The sequence below is a fragment of the Elephas maximus genome, chromosome 9 (assembly GCF_024166365.1).
Source record: "Elephas maximus indicus isolate mEleMax1 chromosome 9, mEleMax1 primary haplotype, whole genome shotgun sequence".
Taxonomy (NCBI): Eukaryota; Metazoa; Chordata; class Mammalia; order Proboscidea; family Elephantidae; genus Elephas; species Elephas maximus.
This window is the reverse complement of record NC_064827.1, coordinates 98,445,730-98,462,103: the sequence shown is the minus strand read 5'-3', so window position 1 is coordinate 98,462,103 and position 16,374 is coordinate 98,445,730. Positions and strand designations below refer to the sequence as shown.

Genomic DNA, 16,374 nt, shown 5'->3' with positions numbered 1-16,374 from the left:
GAGTGTTTCCTTCGTTTTGATGGCATTAAAAGCCACAGAAATGTTGCAGTCCGAGTCCCCAAATTAGTAGTGATGGTTCCCTTGGTTGCAGAAAGAGAAACTCACTCAAGCCAGCCCAAGGAAGAGTTCTTATAAGGTTGTAGTGGGTAGGCCAGGAAACAGGAAATAAATGGGCCTCACAGGCCCTGTAGCTGGTGAGACATGGGAAACATGGCCTTTCTTTGGTTTCTCTCTGTCTAAGGGCCCACAGGGTCATTTTATCTCTGATGCTCTGTATGTGTCTACTCTGTTCCTTTCATTCTGCATCAGGCACTGCTTGCCTAGGCTACATCCCAGACCCTCTCAATAAGTCCTTTATTTCCCTTTGCTAATTGGCAATGTTGCTCTGTGTCTCTTTCTTTAAATTCCGGAGAGAAGGGATCTGATCAACTTATCTTCTTGCACAAGTTTATAGGTCACAGATGTTTGATTAATGTAGGGCTAGGTAAATTTTGGTTAGGTATCCACCTCAGCCCAGTCATCTGAGGGCCCCAAGGTACTGCACATCGCTATGGTTAAAAAGACTGGAAACCCTGGTGGCATAGTAGTTAAGAGCTACGGCTGCTAACCAAAGAGTCGGCAGTTCAAAACTACCAGGCACTCCTTGGAAACCCAATGGGGCAGTTCTGCTCCATCCTATAGGGTCACTATGAGTTGGAATCCACTTGACGGCAAGGAGTTATTTTCTTTTTTTTTTAATGGTCAAAAGATTAGTTGCTAACCAAAAGGTTGGCAGTTCAAGTCCACCAGCTGCTCCTTGGCAACTCTGTGGGGCAGTTTTGCTCTGTCCTATAGGGTCACTATGAGTTGCAATTGACTCGATGGCAATGTTTTTTTGTTTTGTCTTGTTTTTTATGTCCACTTGAAGGAGCCCTGATGGCACAGTGGCTAAGTGCTCAGCTGCTAATGGAAAGGTCAGCAGTTTGAACCCAGCAGCTGCTCCACAGGAGAAGGGTGTGGCAATCTGCTTCCATGATGATTACAGCCTTGGAAACCTTATGGGGCAGTTCTACCCTGTCATATAAAACCGAACCCATTGCTATGGAGTCAATTCTGACTTATAGCTACCATATAAGACAGAGTAGAACTGCCCCATAATGTTTCCAAGAGGTGCCTGGTGGATTCAAACCGCCAACCTTCTGGTTGGCAGTCGTAGCACTTAACCACTACGCTAGCCCATAAAGGGAGCTATAAATCGGAATAGACAGTACGGCAACATTTTTTTTTTTTTTAACGTCCTTTCAGAAGAGGGTGTGAGCAGGGCTAGCAATGGTTTGTGTCTCTCATTAAGAGTATTTATTTTGTTTACCTCACACCACAGCTAATGGACTCAGTAGACTCTAAATGCTTCCCAAATTTGATTAGAGTTGATCTTATTATTCATAATTGCTGAAAAGCATAACATAGTTTTGTTTGCATTCTAGTTTATTATTCAATATTTGATTTCCTCTAAAAATAGAGGGAAATTGCAATATTCAAAATGATGACATTAGTCAATGACAGGGACAGATATTAGAATCCTGCATATTCTGGGTCACATGGACTATGGTTATCCCAGTGTTTCTTAATAAAATAGAAGAATACAATTATACATTATTTATCTCTGAGACATATAGGGTTGTGCTAATAAGGGACAGAGAACATATATGTACTAAGTTCTATTCTTCTTCACAGGGGCTTTCCTGAAACAACACTGTCTTGATCTGGCCTTCCCTCTGGCCTCTCACCTCCTCATGGAGTATGGAAACTCTGGTATCTTAGTTATCTGTTGTTGTCGTTAGGTGCCGTCAAGTTGGTTCTGACTTACAGTGACCCTGGGTACAACAGAACTAAACACTGCCCAGTCCTGTGCCATCCTCACAATCGTTATGCTTGAGCCCATTGTTGCAGCCACTGTGTCAGTCCATCTTGTTGAGGGTCTTCCTCTTTTTTGCTGACCTTCTACTTTACCAAGCATGATGTCCTTCTCCAGGGACTGATCCCTCCTGATAACATGTCCAAAGTATGTGAGACATAGTCTCGCCATCCTTGCTTCTAAGGATCACTCTGGTTGTACTTCCAAGACAGATGTGTTTGTTCTTTTGGAATCCATAGTATATTAAATATTCTTCACCAACACCACAATTCAAAGGCATCTAATCTTCTTCAGTCTTCTTTATGCATGGTCCAGCTTTCCCATGCATATTGAGGCAATTGAAAACAGTATGTCTTGGGTCAGGTGCACCTTAGTGCAAAGGCTTTTCAGCACTTTAAAGAGGTCTTTTGCAGCAGATTTACTCAATGCAATACATGGTTTGATTTCTTGACTGCTGCTTCCATAGGTGTTGATTGTGGATCAAAGTAAAATGAAATCCTCAACAACTTCAATCTTGTTTATCATGATGTTGCTTATTGGTCCAGTTGTAAGGATTTTTATTTCTTCATGCTGACGTGTAATCCATACTGAGGGCTGTAGTCTTTGATTTTCATCAATAAGTGCTTCAAGTCCTTCTTAGTTATCTAGTGCTGTTATAACAGAAATACCACAAGTGGATGGCTTTGACAAAGAGAAATTTATTCTCTCACGGTCTAGTAGGCTAGAAGTCCAAATTCAGGGTGCTAGCTCCAGGGGAAGGTTTTTTGTCTCTGTCAGCTCTGGGGGAATGTCCTTGTCATCAATCTTCCCCTGGTCTAGGAGCTTCTCCATGCAGGAACCCCGGGTCCAAAAGATACACTCTGCTTCAGGGACTGCTTTCTTGGTGGTCACTCTTCTCACTTCTCTCTTTTATATCTCAAAAGAGATTGATTCAAGATATAACCTAATCTTGTAGATTTAGCCCTAACTCATTAATATCATAGAGGTAGGATTTACAACACATAGAGAAATCACATGAGATGACAAAATGGTTGACAATCACACAACACTGGGAATCAGGGCCTAGTCAAATTAATACACATTTTTGGGGAACACAACTCAATCCATAACATCTGGGAATCATAAAACTCTTCAGGGTAGAAAAGGGTTTCAGAATTATTTCTAATATTTCAAAAACATAGGCTAAAGCATGCCATCTGATTAACAAGTTAAACAATGTATTGATATTTCATATTTTTGTTATATATTAAATTATGTATATTGCATTTAAAAAACTGGATAAAGAATGATTAATAAATACTTGAAAAAAATTGACCAATTCAAAATGTTTCTCTGAGATCCTTGACTTTCAGAAGCCTAACTGACAGCCCCAGATCCTGTATTCTGGAACCATCACCACATCACACTGAGGTCTTGTTTCCCATGGACCACTGGCCACCACTGGTGGAGTATGGTAGACATGCTAAGGCTGGCCCATGCTGGGAGATTGGGAACTGCTGGGATGGGAATTCTATCTCCAGAACCCTCAATAGGTCTTCATAAATTTTCTTAGAATATCTAAGCCTTTTCCAACCTAACCTGCCTTCCTTTCCTCTCTCCTTCACAGAAGTCATACTGGTCTGACGGTTCTCTTGGCCTCTTCCTGCTTCCTTCTTATTTTCTTTCAGAGGTGCTTTCCTTGGTAAATTCCATGCATATTTGTGTGTGTGTGTTTTAATTTCTTATTATGGCAATTTATATAACAAAACATTTGTCATTGCCATCATTTCTATGTGTACAATTCAGTGATGTTAATTATGCTCACCATGTTGTGCAAAGATCACCACAAAAACATGGAATCCTTCATGAGTTTTCGTGTCATCCTTGTACAAGGCTATGTTAATCTTCTCTGTAGCATTCCAATTTTAGTATATGTGCTGCTGAAGTGAGCACCCCACATGCGTTTAATTCTGCCTTGGTGTCTGCTTCTTGGAGGACCAAAACCAAGACAACAAATTTTTCCAACCATGAAATTCATGGTTGGGAGTGTGATAGAGATGTCACTTTGTCGCTTTGAGGACTAAGATGCACCTGACCCAAGCCACGGTGTCTTCAATCACTGCATATGCATTCAAAAGCTGGACAATGAATAAGGAAGACCAAAGAAGAATTGATGTCTTTGAATCACAGTGTTGGTGAAGAATACCGAATATACCACAGGCTGCCAGAAAAACGAACAAGCCTGTCTTGGAAAAAGTGCAGCCGGAATGCCATTTAGAAGCAAGGATGGCGAAACTTCCTTTCACGTATTTTGGACCTGTTATCAGGAGGGAGCAGTTCGTGGAGAAGGACATCATGCTTGGTAAAGTGGAGAGTCAGAGAAAAAGAGGAAGACCCTCAATGAGGTGGATCAACACAGTGGCTGCAACAATGGACTCAAGCATAAGAATGATTGTGAGGATGGCAGAGGACCGGGCAGTGTTTTGTTCTGTTGTACATAGTGTTGTTATGAGTTGGAACCAAACTGATGGCACTTAACAACAACATTGGAGATGTCTTCTATTTGTCTGGAATATATACCCTGAATTTGCCTTGGTAACTTTTACTCATCATATATAAATTCTCAGAAGTGTTATTTCCCCTGGAAAAAACTTCCTCTTTACATCCTTCCCATCTTTCCCTCAACTGAAAAAAAAAAAAAAAAAAAAGACATTTGGATTTGTTTTTATGCTCTTATAGCCCCTCTATCAGCTATGATTATCTGTTCATTCATCTTTCTCTCTTGGGACCTTGCATTTTTTCTCTAAATTCCCAGTGCCTAATACAGAGGCTGGAAACCCTGGTGGCACAGTGGTTAAGAGCTATAGCTGCTAACCAAAAGGTTAGTAGTTCAATCTACCAGGTGCTCCTTGGAAACCATATGAGGCTGTTTTACTTTGTCCTACAGGGTTGCTATGAGTCAGAATTGACTCAATGGCAATGGGTTTGGTTTGGTTTTGGTTTAATACAGAGGCTGTGTCTGGTAAGTACTTATTAATGCAAATAAAATGAATGAGTTAACCACTGAGCGTGTCAGGCTCCATCTCAGGAAGTAACCTAACTGAGGGCTTACAGAGAGTCATGATGGATAATTAGGAAAAGCTGAGTTTTCAAATCTTCGGACCAAAATCTAGTGAAGAAAGAGGTTATCTTATGGGGTAGTTTGGGGTTGAGGGAGGCTGTTTAGAGGAGAGGACTTTCTGACAGCTATAGGTACTGTCCCAGAAATAACCCCTCCCCCACAAAACAAACAAACAAAAAATGCAAACCACTTGCTGTTTAGTCCTACTCCAACTTGTGGCAACCTGTGTGTGTCAGGGTAGCAGTGGTGCTCCATAGGGTTTTCAGTGGCTGATTTTTTTTTTTTTTAAGTAGATCTCCAGGCTTTCCTTTGGAGGCACCTCTGAGTGGACTTGAACTGCCAACATTTCAGTTAGCAGAAAAGCACATTAACTGTTTGCTCACCCAGGGATGCACATCCCAGGAATAAAGCAAACCCATTGCCGTGGAGTTAATTCTGACTCATAGTGACCCTATAGGACAGAGTAGAACTGCCCCACAGGGTTTCCAAGGCTGTAATCTTTATGGAAACAGATCGTCACTCTTTCTCCCATGGAGCAACTGGTGGGTTCGAACTGCTGACCTGTCCTTAGCAGCCAAGTGCTTAACCACTGTGCCACCAGGGCTCTGTTCCAGGACATGTACCCTTCAAATACATTAGCCAGTTATTAGCACCACAAATGTGATACTGCTCCTTCTTCACTCCCTGACTAAGCTTCTCCCTCACTTAGGGCAGAGTAGCAGATGTGGGGTAAATGGCTCTACTTCCACACTTGCCGTTTTGGACTTGGGGTTGACATGAGTAAAACTTGTAGTTTTACTTTCTGAACTATATATATTCAGTGTCATGGAACAACAACAACAACAGAAGCCTGTTATCTGTAAATTTGTTTGGCATGAAGGGGAAGGGAAACTTATTCAACAAGCATACAAAATTCTTGACAATATGCTCTGTGCTTTTCATAGGTTGCCTCGTTTAAATCCTATAATAACTTTTGATATTGTTGTCACACTTTTAGAGATGAGGAAGCTGAAATGCAGAAAGATTAAGTAACAGCCCACAAGTTATTAACTGGAGAAACCAGAATTCAAAAACAAGCATGTCTGAATCCAAGATGATGTTCTTTCTACCACCTGGTCTACCTATTTAATTCTCTAAAAGCCCTTTTTTTCCCACTGCCATTGAGTTGATTTAGACTCATAGCGACCCTGCATGGTTTCCAAGGCTGTAAATCTCTAAGGAAGCAGACTACCACATTTTTCTTCTGTGGAGCCACTGGTGGTTTTGAACCACTGACCTTTTGGTTAGCAGTCAATTGCTTTAACCACTGTACCACCAGGGTTCCTTATAAATACGTATAACAACACCACCACCACCACCACCAAAAACCTGTCGCCATCAAGTCGATTCTGACTCATAACAACCCTATAAAACAGAGTAGAACTGCCCCATAGGGTTTCCAAGGAGCAGCCGGTGAATTCAAACTGCCGACATTTTTGTTAGGAACTGAGCTCTTAACCACTGCAAGCCTTAGTGCTGAAAATTCTTATTGGCCTTAAATTTATAGGCAAATCAAAAAATTTGGCAAGGCCACTGGCAGGTAGTGAAATACTGGGTGAAGATAGAAGTAGCGAGGGAGAAAAATACAGAACCTAGACCATCTCTCTAGTAATTGCAGGATGGCCATGAGGACGGAGAAAAGCGACTGTGCTGGAGGCCGTCCTCTGGGCAGACAGATGGTGTTGACTTGAGTCACAGCAAAGAGGATGTTTCTTTCAAGGGAAGTAGGGAAAATGGGACCATTTTAAGATCATCTGGGAACCACGATCATGCTGTCCTCCTTGGTTTCCTCCCTAGTCTAGTAGTTTTTCCAGAGCGAGGAGTTCCTCAGAACTGGGGAAGATGAGAGAAAGTTAGAGAATCTGCAATCTACCTCTTCCTTGTATTCAGGTGGGATGGAATTGAGACAGTGTGGAGTTGTCCAGGAAAAAAAAAAGTCACATGGGTTTACTTAGCCTTCATTTGTATTTGCTAAGCAAAGCTTATCACCACACTTTCCTGTTAATTTTTTAACCTTCCTTGTACAGTGTTCAATGTTGAATTTCATCAGTATTTTCTTTTTATCCTTCTGTGATGGAAACCTCCAATTTTTTCCCCTTTACTTTAGAGACAGGAGTAACGCTTAGAATTTGCCCTTGAGATACAATGTCTTCCAAATATTAGCTCAGGGAATAGAAAGTCTCTGAGTTGCCCTGTGCTGTTGTTTGCTGGAATAAATAATCATACAAAGGCCTTGCTATTTTCGTCTCTCTTTCAGCAGAGTTCAAACAGGGGTTATTTGCAGGTATCCTCTTGAATCCAATTGAAAGACTGAATATCTTGGCTTTTCCACCTTGCTTCTGCTCTTTCTTTTCTATCACTGTGCCCATTTTTTAAATTTCTTCCTAGGTTCCTGGTCTTCTTTATTTCTCTCAAACAATAGAGAGCTCTTTTCTGTCTATGTGTATATGCACGTGTGTCTCTGTGTGTACATGTGTGTCTGTGTTGTGTGCCTCTATTCATATGTGTATATGTGTCTCTATGTGTACCTGTGTCTCTGTGTATGACTCTGTGTGTGTGTCTTTATGTGTACATGTGTCTCTGTGTGTATATATGTCTGTGTATCTGCGTGTGTGTGCATGTGTCTCTGTGTGCATGTATGTGGATTTTTTTTTTTCCTTTGAAAACCCCACTGATCCTATAGTTCCTGAATTCCCCAGGCTCTGCCATTCTTAATTATAATCTGCTAAATTTTGATAAACCAAAAGTCACATAAATGGGTGAACTACTGGATGCATCTTGTATATAAATAAAGATCTTAAATATTTATTCCCCAACTCTGTTGTCATTTAGAAAGTTAAATGTATAATATATACCTTACGATGCCTTGAGGAGCAAGGGTTATGACACTCTGGGCTCGGTTATCTCAAATGTTCACTCATGCACCTGCTTAAAAAAAAGGCATTTCTTTTCTTTTTTGAAAGAATAAATGCCTTACAAGCTGAAAATCATCGCAATTCCGTCTCTCCCTATTCATCAGACATTATACTTGCCAAGCACAGATTAAGGCACAGTATTAACCTACTCAATTACAATGGAACTCCTATGGAAATGTCTATTACAACTGCATTAATATCTCATTAGTTCATCATGTTAATGTTATTACAATGGTTACCAAAGGAATTGGCCCTGATTGGTACCTAATTTTGAAGGGTTGTTGCCCCGAGCATCATTGGAGAGGGAAGCTCAAGAGTAGAGACGGAAACCTGCTTTCTGTCTTCTTCCCTCAAGAAAAAAAAGAAAAAGAACAAATGAATATTCCTGGCAAAAACACGCTGCAGAGGCTGTCTGAGACTCAAGATACAAATCTGTTTTGACAGGTGCAGTCATTATTCTTATCATCTAGGATATTCTTTTGTTTTAATGGCAAAGATAGCAAGAAGACAAAATTTGCCTTCGTGTGAATGCATAAAAATGAAATAACCAATTAGCGAATATAATTAAATTATTACTAATCATGATAATACCATGTCTGTGTCTTTACAATGAACATGTAGCTTATTTACATCTTTCCCCGAAGGAGTTCAAATAGATTTACAGAAGAGTTAAGCTACTCCCACTTCCTCATCATTTGCATACATTAAAAGAAATAGAGCTTAGACGTTGACAGTAACATTTTATAAGAAAAATAGTGTTTCTGCAGTTTCCTGCCTTTCATTTAGTTGGTAATTCTCTGTGTTTAGATAGTTAGATTTGTGTGGAAGTAAGGTTGGTTGAAGCAAGACTAAGGTCCAGGTTCCATGCCCCTAGTGGAGTATAATCCATCCACAATATCCCTGGCTGGATGGTCCTGTGCAACAAACAAGGGCCAGTCTTCATGACAGATGTAAAATAGACAAGAGGACATTGGTGACTCAGTGGTAGAATTCTCCCCATCCATGCAGGGGGCCCAGGTTTGATTCCTGGCCGATGCAATCATGCACCACCCATCTGTCAGTGGAAGTTATGCTAAATAGGGTTCAGCAAAACTTCCAGACTAAGACAGACTAGTAAAAAGGCCTGGAGATCTCCTTCCAAAAACCAGGTAATGAAAACCCTGTGGATCACAATGGTCCAGTCTGAAACCAATCATGGGGGTGGTGCAGGACCAGCCATTGTGCCTGGGTCACCATGAGGTGGAGCCTGACTTGAAGGCAGCTAACAGCAACAACAAAAGTAGATAAAATGTGTTGCAGGTGATGTCTTAATTTCTATATTTCCCCCCACCGGTATCCCTCCTTTTCTTTCAGACATCCAGAACTCTCATCATCTTTTCAATGAAATTTGGGGGCTGATTGTCATAGCCGTTAACCTTTTGGCTGCTTCTATTTTCTTATCAAGATGAACAAGCAAAAACAAACAAACGCCAACAACTGAAAGTGAGGTACTGGAAAGAGTTGTGGAGGTTTGCAGAGGAAGGAGAGGGTAAATCGTGTCAGGAAATGTTGACGAGGGCTTGTCTGGAACGCTGAGGTTCCATCTGAAGTCTGTTCCTACGTTTAATGTCTGAGCCCTCAGTGTGGTGGTGAAGCTTCCGCCTGCCAGGCTCAGGTGATTGGGTGCAGGATGGGAATTTTTCTCTGTGTGTAAGACTGAAAGAGAGAGGATACAAGGGTATCAAAACTATATGGAAGGGAAACATAATAATGGATTGTGGAATCTGAGTAGCATGAGGATGTAAATCAGGTGGTGAGGGGTGTAAGGGCAGTTTATGGGATGTTCCCATGTGGTTGAAGAATTATTGGATCGGAATTGTTGAAGCAAGTAAGCACGAAAAATAGGAGATAGTGATCGAAGTGAGATGCTTGAAATAGAAATTTTGGAGGTAGTGCAGTTGTTGGTAATGACAAGGGTTAGGATATCAATATGGGGGCAAGTGGAAGATTGCTTATTGCTGCAAGAGTGGGTTAATCTGGTTATTTACTCTGATAGCTTGTGCTTCAGTGTACCAGGACATTTTAGAGAGTGAGAGGAAACATTAGTTTGGAAATAGAGGTAACAGTAAGGGGGAACCTAACCCATCTTCAAGTCCAGTTAAATATTGGGCATGAGACTAGAAGCAAGCACTACTTAAAAGGGCTGCCCTGAAAATGGTACTTGGAAGCTCCAGGTAGAGCAAGGAGGGGAAGGAAAGCTTCAGAGAAGAGGTTATCAGCCTAGGGGATTTTGAGCCAGATGTTAAGGAGTCATGGAGGGCTGGAGGATTGAGTCAGATTAGAGTAGGCACAAGCCATGTGGGGATAGGGTTTAAGTGGTGAAAGAAGAATCTGGAGATCTAGACTCCTTGTGGTGACTGGAATCATGGAAATCTGATGCATGATGCATGCAGTTCCGGTAATTTTAGGGAGAGGTGGAAATCAGTCCTTATCAGAGCTTCCACCTTGAGAAGAGTCTGTTCCATATGTGTAGTGGCGAAGCTGGAGTGTGTGGCAGTGAAAGGAAAGGGTCTTGCCAGGAACGCAAAGGCTTCTGTGGGTCTTTCATGAATCTTGTTGTGGGCAGTTTGGAAGTGGGTGAGAATGGCAACCTTTCTAAAAAGTGGAGAGTTTTGCTTAGAAATTTGGAGGTAAATATTCAAAGAATTATAAGAAGCAGCTAAAAGTTATTTTAAAATTTTTATAATAAGCTTTTTGGGGCTATTTAACTGAAAAAAAATGTGTGTTTATTCCTTTGATAAAAATTAAACAAATTAATAGAAAATAAGTGAAATTTTCTAGAGAGGATGTAATTATTCTAATCATAAAAACTGGGTAAAAAAGGATGTGAGCACATGTAATTGCCTACCCCAATGTTCATTTACATCTTATTCCTTAACAATTTCAATTTTTAGCAGGACACATTGCTACAGAGAGACTGTTTTTTCAGCCTCCTTTGAAGTTAGATGGAACCAAATGACTCCCTTCTGACCAGTAAGATGTAGGGGAAGTGGGATGTACTGACAGTGGATTAAAGATGACCATGAATTCCTTGGCGCTCCTTCTATTGAGAGATGGGGTTCTATGTCCCCTCCCTTTGTATCTGGTTGGGCTCTAAGACTGCTTTATATCTTCCATACTGTGAGAAGCCCAAGTTTCCTGAAGAGGCCATGGGGAGGTGTCCTGGTAGACAGCCCCAGCTGAGATTCCAGCTGTGTGAGAGAACCATCCTGAATGTCTTGTTCAGGTGAGACTTCTGATGACAAAGCTGCATCTGACTTCAACTGGCCCCATGTGAGAACTTCCCAGTCGAAGCTTGTCAATCCATATAAGAGAAAGCATAAGAAATTTAGCTATGATATTTTGGAAGTTGTCAAGAATTTCGTTCTACTTGGATCAAAAATCAACATTCAAGGAAGCAACAGAAATCATTCAATGTATTGGACAAAGCTGCTTCAAAAGACCTTTTTAAAGTTTTAAAGAGCCAAGATGACAGTGTGATGACTAAGGAGCACCTGACTCAAGCCATGGTCTTTTCAATTGCCTCGTATGCATGCAAAATCTAGATGATGAAAAAGGAAGACAGAGAATTGATGCACTGTAGTGTTGGTGAAGAATGTTTAATGTGGACTGTGGACTGCCAGAAGAATGAACACATCAGTCTTAGAAGCAGTGACGTCACTAGGAGGGTACAAGCCACACTGGGTGACATTGTCAGAGGGGGTGACACCAAAACAACCGAATATAAAATTTTTGCAGAGTGTTTCAACAGAAATTTATTATTTTTTATAAAACTGTTCCTGTAGTTAGTTATAACAACAAAAACATTTTCTGTAACCCCAGCTTACGTGTAATTAGTGATAATAACAACATTGTTCATAACCCCAGCTTAGATGTATCAATATACCTACAAGGCTAAAACTCTATGCTGATTTACTTTTTGACCATTCTAATGCTCTCTGGTCAGAGTTGTCATTGTTAGTCAATTACAGTGAAGCTCTGAGTCACGTGGTTTCATCTGCACGCACTACAAGCACATGTGGTTGTTTTCCTTGCTGCCAGTGTTTTTATAGTCATTGATTTTGTTAAATTTTTGATGTTTTAGCTACAAGATTTTGGTAATTAGTATCTGTGAACCTATATCAATAACTTTTTTGAGAATGAAGCAGTAATTGAAGAAAAAGGAGAAGTGATACATGAGAATTACTATTTATAAGTAACAGTACAAAAAACATTGCTGAAGATTCTGTAAGGTCTGGAATGAGAGGAACTTCATGGAGGGGGGTGACAATATGAATTCTCACAGTGGGTGATGCCAACTACTGACACCACTGCTTAGAAGATATATAACCAGAATGTTCTATAGAAGTGAGACTGGTGAGGTTTTGGCTTGCTTACTTTGGACACATCATCAGGAAAAACCAATCGGTAGAAAAGGACATCCTGTTTTGTAGAGTAGAGGGCCAACAAAAATGACAGAAACCCTCAATGAGATGGATTCACCCAGCAGCCACAACAATGGACTCAAACATACCAGAGATCATGAAAATGGCACAGGGCTGGACAATATTTCATTCTATTATACATAAAGTTGCCATGAATCAAAGCTGACTTGGATAATGGCAACTAACAGTGCCACTATGTTTCCGGCTTGCTTCTTCCATAATGATAGATAACCAGAATGGCATCTTTGCAGTAGTTAATATTATCATTTTTATTATTTGCTCTAAGAGGATCATATATCCCTCTTCTCATTGCCATGTGACTTGAGGCGCCTTCCTGGGCGGGGGGAGGGGGCGAAGCTTCACCTCTAAATTAATGTAAAGTTTGGCCGATGGAGTATCAGCAGAAGTAACAAATACCATATCCAAGTAGAAGCTTTAAAAAAAATTGCATGGCTCAGCCATTGTTCTCCTTCCTCTGCCATGAGACTGAGAGCAGCTTGGATCCCCAAATGGGAAGGAATGTAGAACAAGATGCAGCTGACTCACACGTAACCCATGATGAGAGTGAGAAAAAAATGCCGTTGTAAATCCCTGAGATTTTGGAGTTTGTTATCATAGCATAACCAAGCATAAGTTAACTACTAATGCAGTCCTTTAAAGGGAGGACCCATTAATCCATCCCCCTTCCTCCCTTCTACTGTTTGGAATATGGACAAGAAGGTTGAAAGTCTTAGCCAACTCAGTCCATTAAGTACGCACTAAAGATTACTGAACTATAAGAGAAAAGAAGCTTGAGTTCTCAGTGACTATAGGGGTGCCACATCTACTGTGGATTAAATTCCTCTGGACTTCTTTTTTGTGACAAAGAAATTTTTATCTAACTCAGGAGAGAAAATGATGACAATACTTCCTTAATTAGAGTCATGCTGCAGGGGGCTCTTTGATGTCTGCACTATGAGAGGAATAATGAAACTGGACAAGGGTAAAGAGATTCTAAAGAGAGAATAAGGCATCTCATTGCTGTAAGTGTGTGTTTTCTTTAAATTGCATTTCAACATATTAAAAAATAAAACAAACAAACAAAAACTTGTAAATGAGATTGTTGAGTAATCCTGGTAAATATGAGCAATGCTAGAAGATCAGATATGGGCAAATGCCATTTTCCTTTCCAGTTTTCAAAAAGAGGAAGGGAGAGATTTTGCAAACTATTGAATTATGAGCTTTATTTTATTTCCTGGACTTCCAAGAAGAGGAAGTGGTTGTGTCATCATTACAGTAACCTCATTTCCTTCTTTGACAGATATATTGGACTACAGTGCCAGGGGAAATGTGGCAGAGAGAGTCCTTTTGAACTAAAACAAGGCATTTGAAAAGGTTTTCAAAATATCTTCATAGATCAATTAGAGGAATTCAGTTAAATATAAGGCTGAAAAAGTATGAAGGATAGCATCTGTTGGACAATGAGTACCCTGCCATGGTGTGAGCTTCATCATAAGGGTTGGCTCCCCCGTGTGGCCAGAAGACTGCTGCACTGATACTTGCCATGAGCAAGAAGAAAGGTTTCCTGGATCTTCTCTCTGAGGAGTCAAGAAGCTTCTTTCTCAGATTCTAACAAAAATATTTCCTCATTGTTGTTTCCAATTGGATCAGAAGTCCATCCTCTAACCAATAACTGTGCCTGGGGAAAGGAATACTTGGCTTGGCTTAGGGCTGACTTGAATGCCTCAGCTAGGGGTGGAGTTGGCTTCCTCCAAAGCACATGGGCTTCAAAAGGCAGGAAGTGTGTGATAATGTACGAATGTGGGTATTTAAAGAGAGTTGAGTAGTTACTAAGAGAAGAGGGAGTTGAATTTTTTCTGTTAGGTGAAAGCTGCATTAACTCTCTTTGGGAGGTTTTGAGGGTAAAAATTCTTCAATTCTTTTATGTAAAAGTTTAAAATTTGACCAGAAAGGCAGTCTGATGCATTTGGCAGAAATATATTAGCCACAAAATATACCCCGGTTAGTCAAATGACTGAACCAAGGAACAAAATTGTTTAGTATTATCCATCTTGTGGCAGAGTCATGTTGGCCAAAAATGATGGTTTAATTGTAATCAAGGTTAATTCTTCTACCTGATTATAATTGACCAGCATGTTTATCTTCTTTAGAATATCAGAGGAGGATTATGTGATTATGTTCTCAGAATGGATAAGAATGACAACCTTTCTTTTTTTTTTTTTTTTGGCAGGAGAGCATGCAACTCATTTATCTGAAAATCTGCATCAAATTGCTCAGGTGTAAATGAAAAAAGGAAGTGGCTGGAATGCAGTCCATTTTTATGCTTTTTGACATAGTGGTTTGAAATACTTCATTAAACTTCAGTGTGATCCTCAAGATTATATTGAAAAAAAATCTCCCGTAGGATTGTTAAGTATCTTGGATCATTTTACTGAGACCACAGAGATAGAGTCCACTTAACACAAAACAAAACAAGCTTAGAGTTGTCCAAAAGTTGCTATTTTCAACAGTTTCTCTGTTAAGTGAAACAGAGTGGCCGATGATAAAAATAGTTTATCCTGAAACTAGCTTATTCCTTATGCCAAATATTTAACTGAGAAATCAATGTGTGCCGTATATTGAATAAAAAGAGGCCAAAGTTTGGGGAGATGTTTGGTGAAATGATAGATGTGTCACTTTTGGAAAGTTGAGAGAAGACTTTTTTGTAGCTAAATTATTATTTAGGGTATGTTCTGTCTGATCTAAATCTGAGGATTAAAAAAAAAATAGTTTTGTAAATTAAGACTCCATCATTAATGCAAAACAGGGTTTAACGAGTACCTGGGACCATCTTCACCTGAAAATCATTAAGTGTTCTACAACTTCAAACTCAAACCTTGTCCATGGACCAGCAAGATCATTATTATAGGGAGATTATTAGATATGCAGAATCTCCCCTCAGTCCTAAACATGCTGAATCTGCCTTTTAACAAGATCCCCAAGGTATTCATGTGCTGCTCATTAAAGTTTGATTATGGGTTAGTAAAACTCAATTAGGGAGATTTCCACAGTCCACAAAGTAATGGGAGGACCCAAAGGGCAAAAGGGTTGGAAGGAATAGTTCAACTGTAGATATAACTGGGAATTTGGGTTTCTACAGGTGCTTCACAAAAGCCCTTCAGCTTTATCACAGAATTTCCGTTTCCATTTATGTAATGACTACGCATAATATTTCCTGCTAAAATTTGTATTATTATTTAATTAGATATCTATAGAACAAAGGCTTTGAAGCTGGGCAACCTAGGTTTGAAATCTGGATTTTTCATTTCTCAGCTATATGACTTTGGTCCTGTTTACTTAAATAGTTGACACCTAGTTTTCTCATCACTACAGTGGGGAAGATATTGATCTCATACTGTTGTGAGGATGACTTCAGGTGATGTGGGTAAGGCTTGCAGCACAGGGCCTGACATATACAAGGACTTCTGTGATTTTACTTGCCTTCCTCCTTGCTGGAACATGCAGTAATGGAAAATGTAGAGTTATCTACTATAAAGGATTTGAGGACCGCAGTCATCCCCTATGTAGCAGAAGTGTAATGTGGTTCCCACAAAACATTAGATTTTAACCAGCTCTACTTCCCAGAGGAAGTGATTCACAAAATGATGCTTAAATAATTAAATAGAATTGAATTGTTTCATGTGACTCATCTGGCTGCCAAAGTGCACCTGCTACAATGATCATTTGGATATTAACATGATTGATACTCTTCTGTTCTTTCTGACTCTGATTTATCAGCAGGAATTTGCTACTTAGCTTTTACTCAGTGGTCTGTTAAAAGGCCACACAGTGGGTCTTCTTAAAAAGTTTTGATATTGCTAAGCTTTTTTTTTTAACTTCCCTGCAATTGTTGTCAAATGAGGAGTCAGAGTGGTTCATCCCCTGTTTCTCAGACGTGTGGACAGATGTGTCTTGATGAGTTGA

The 16,374-nt window shown here is 40.0% G+C and overlaps 1 non-coding gene across 1 annotated transcript; it reads right to left on the bottom strand.

The window, feature by feature from the left end:
* Nucleotides 1-3,720: 3,720 nt before the first annotated feature.
* Nucleotides 3,721-3,826, bottom strand: LOC126083468 (U6 spliceosomal RNA). The gene has a single exon (XR_007518814.1). It is a non-coding gene; the product is annotated as a U6 spliceosomal RNA (small nuclear RNA).
* Nucleotides 3,827-16,374: the final 12,548 nt, after the last annotated feature.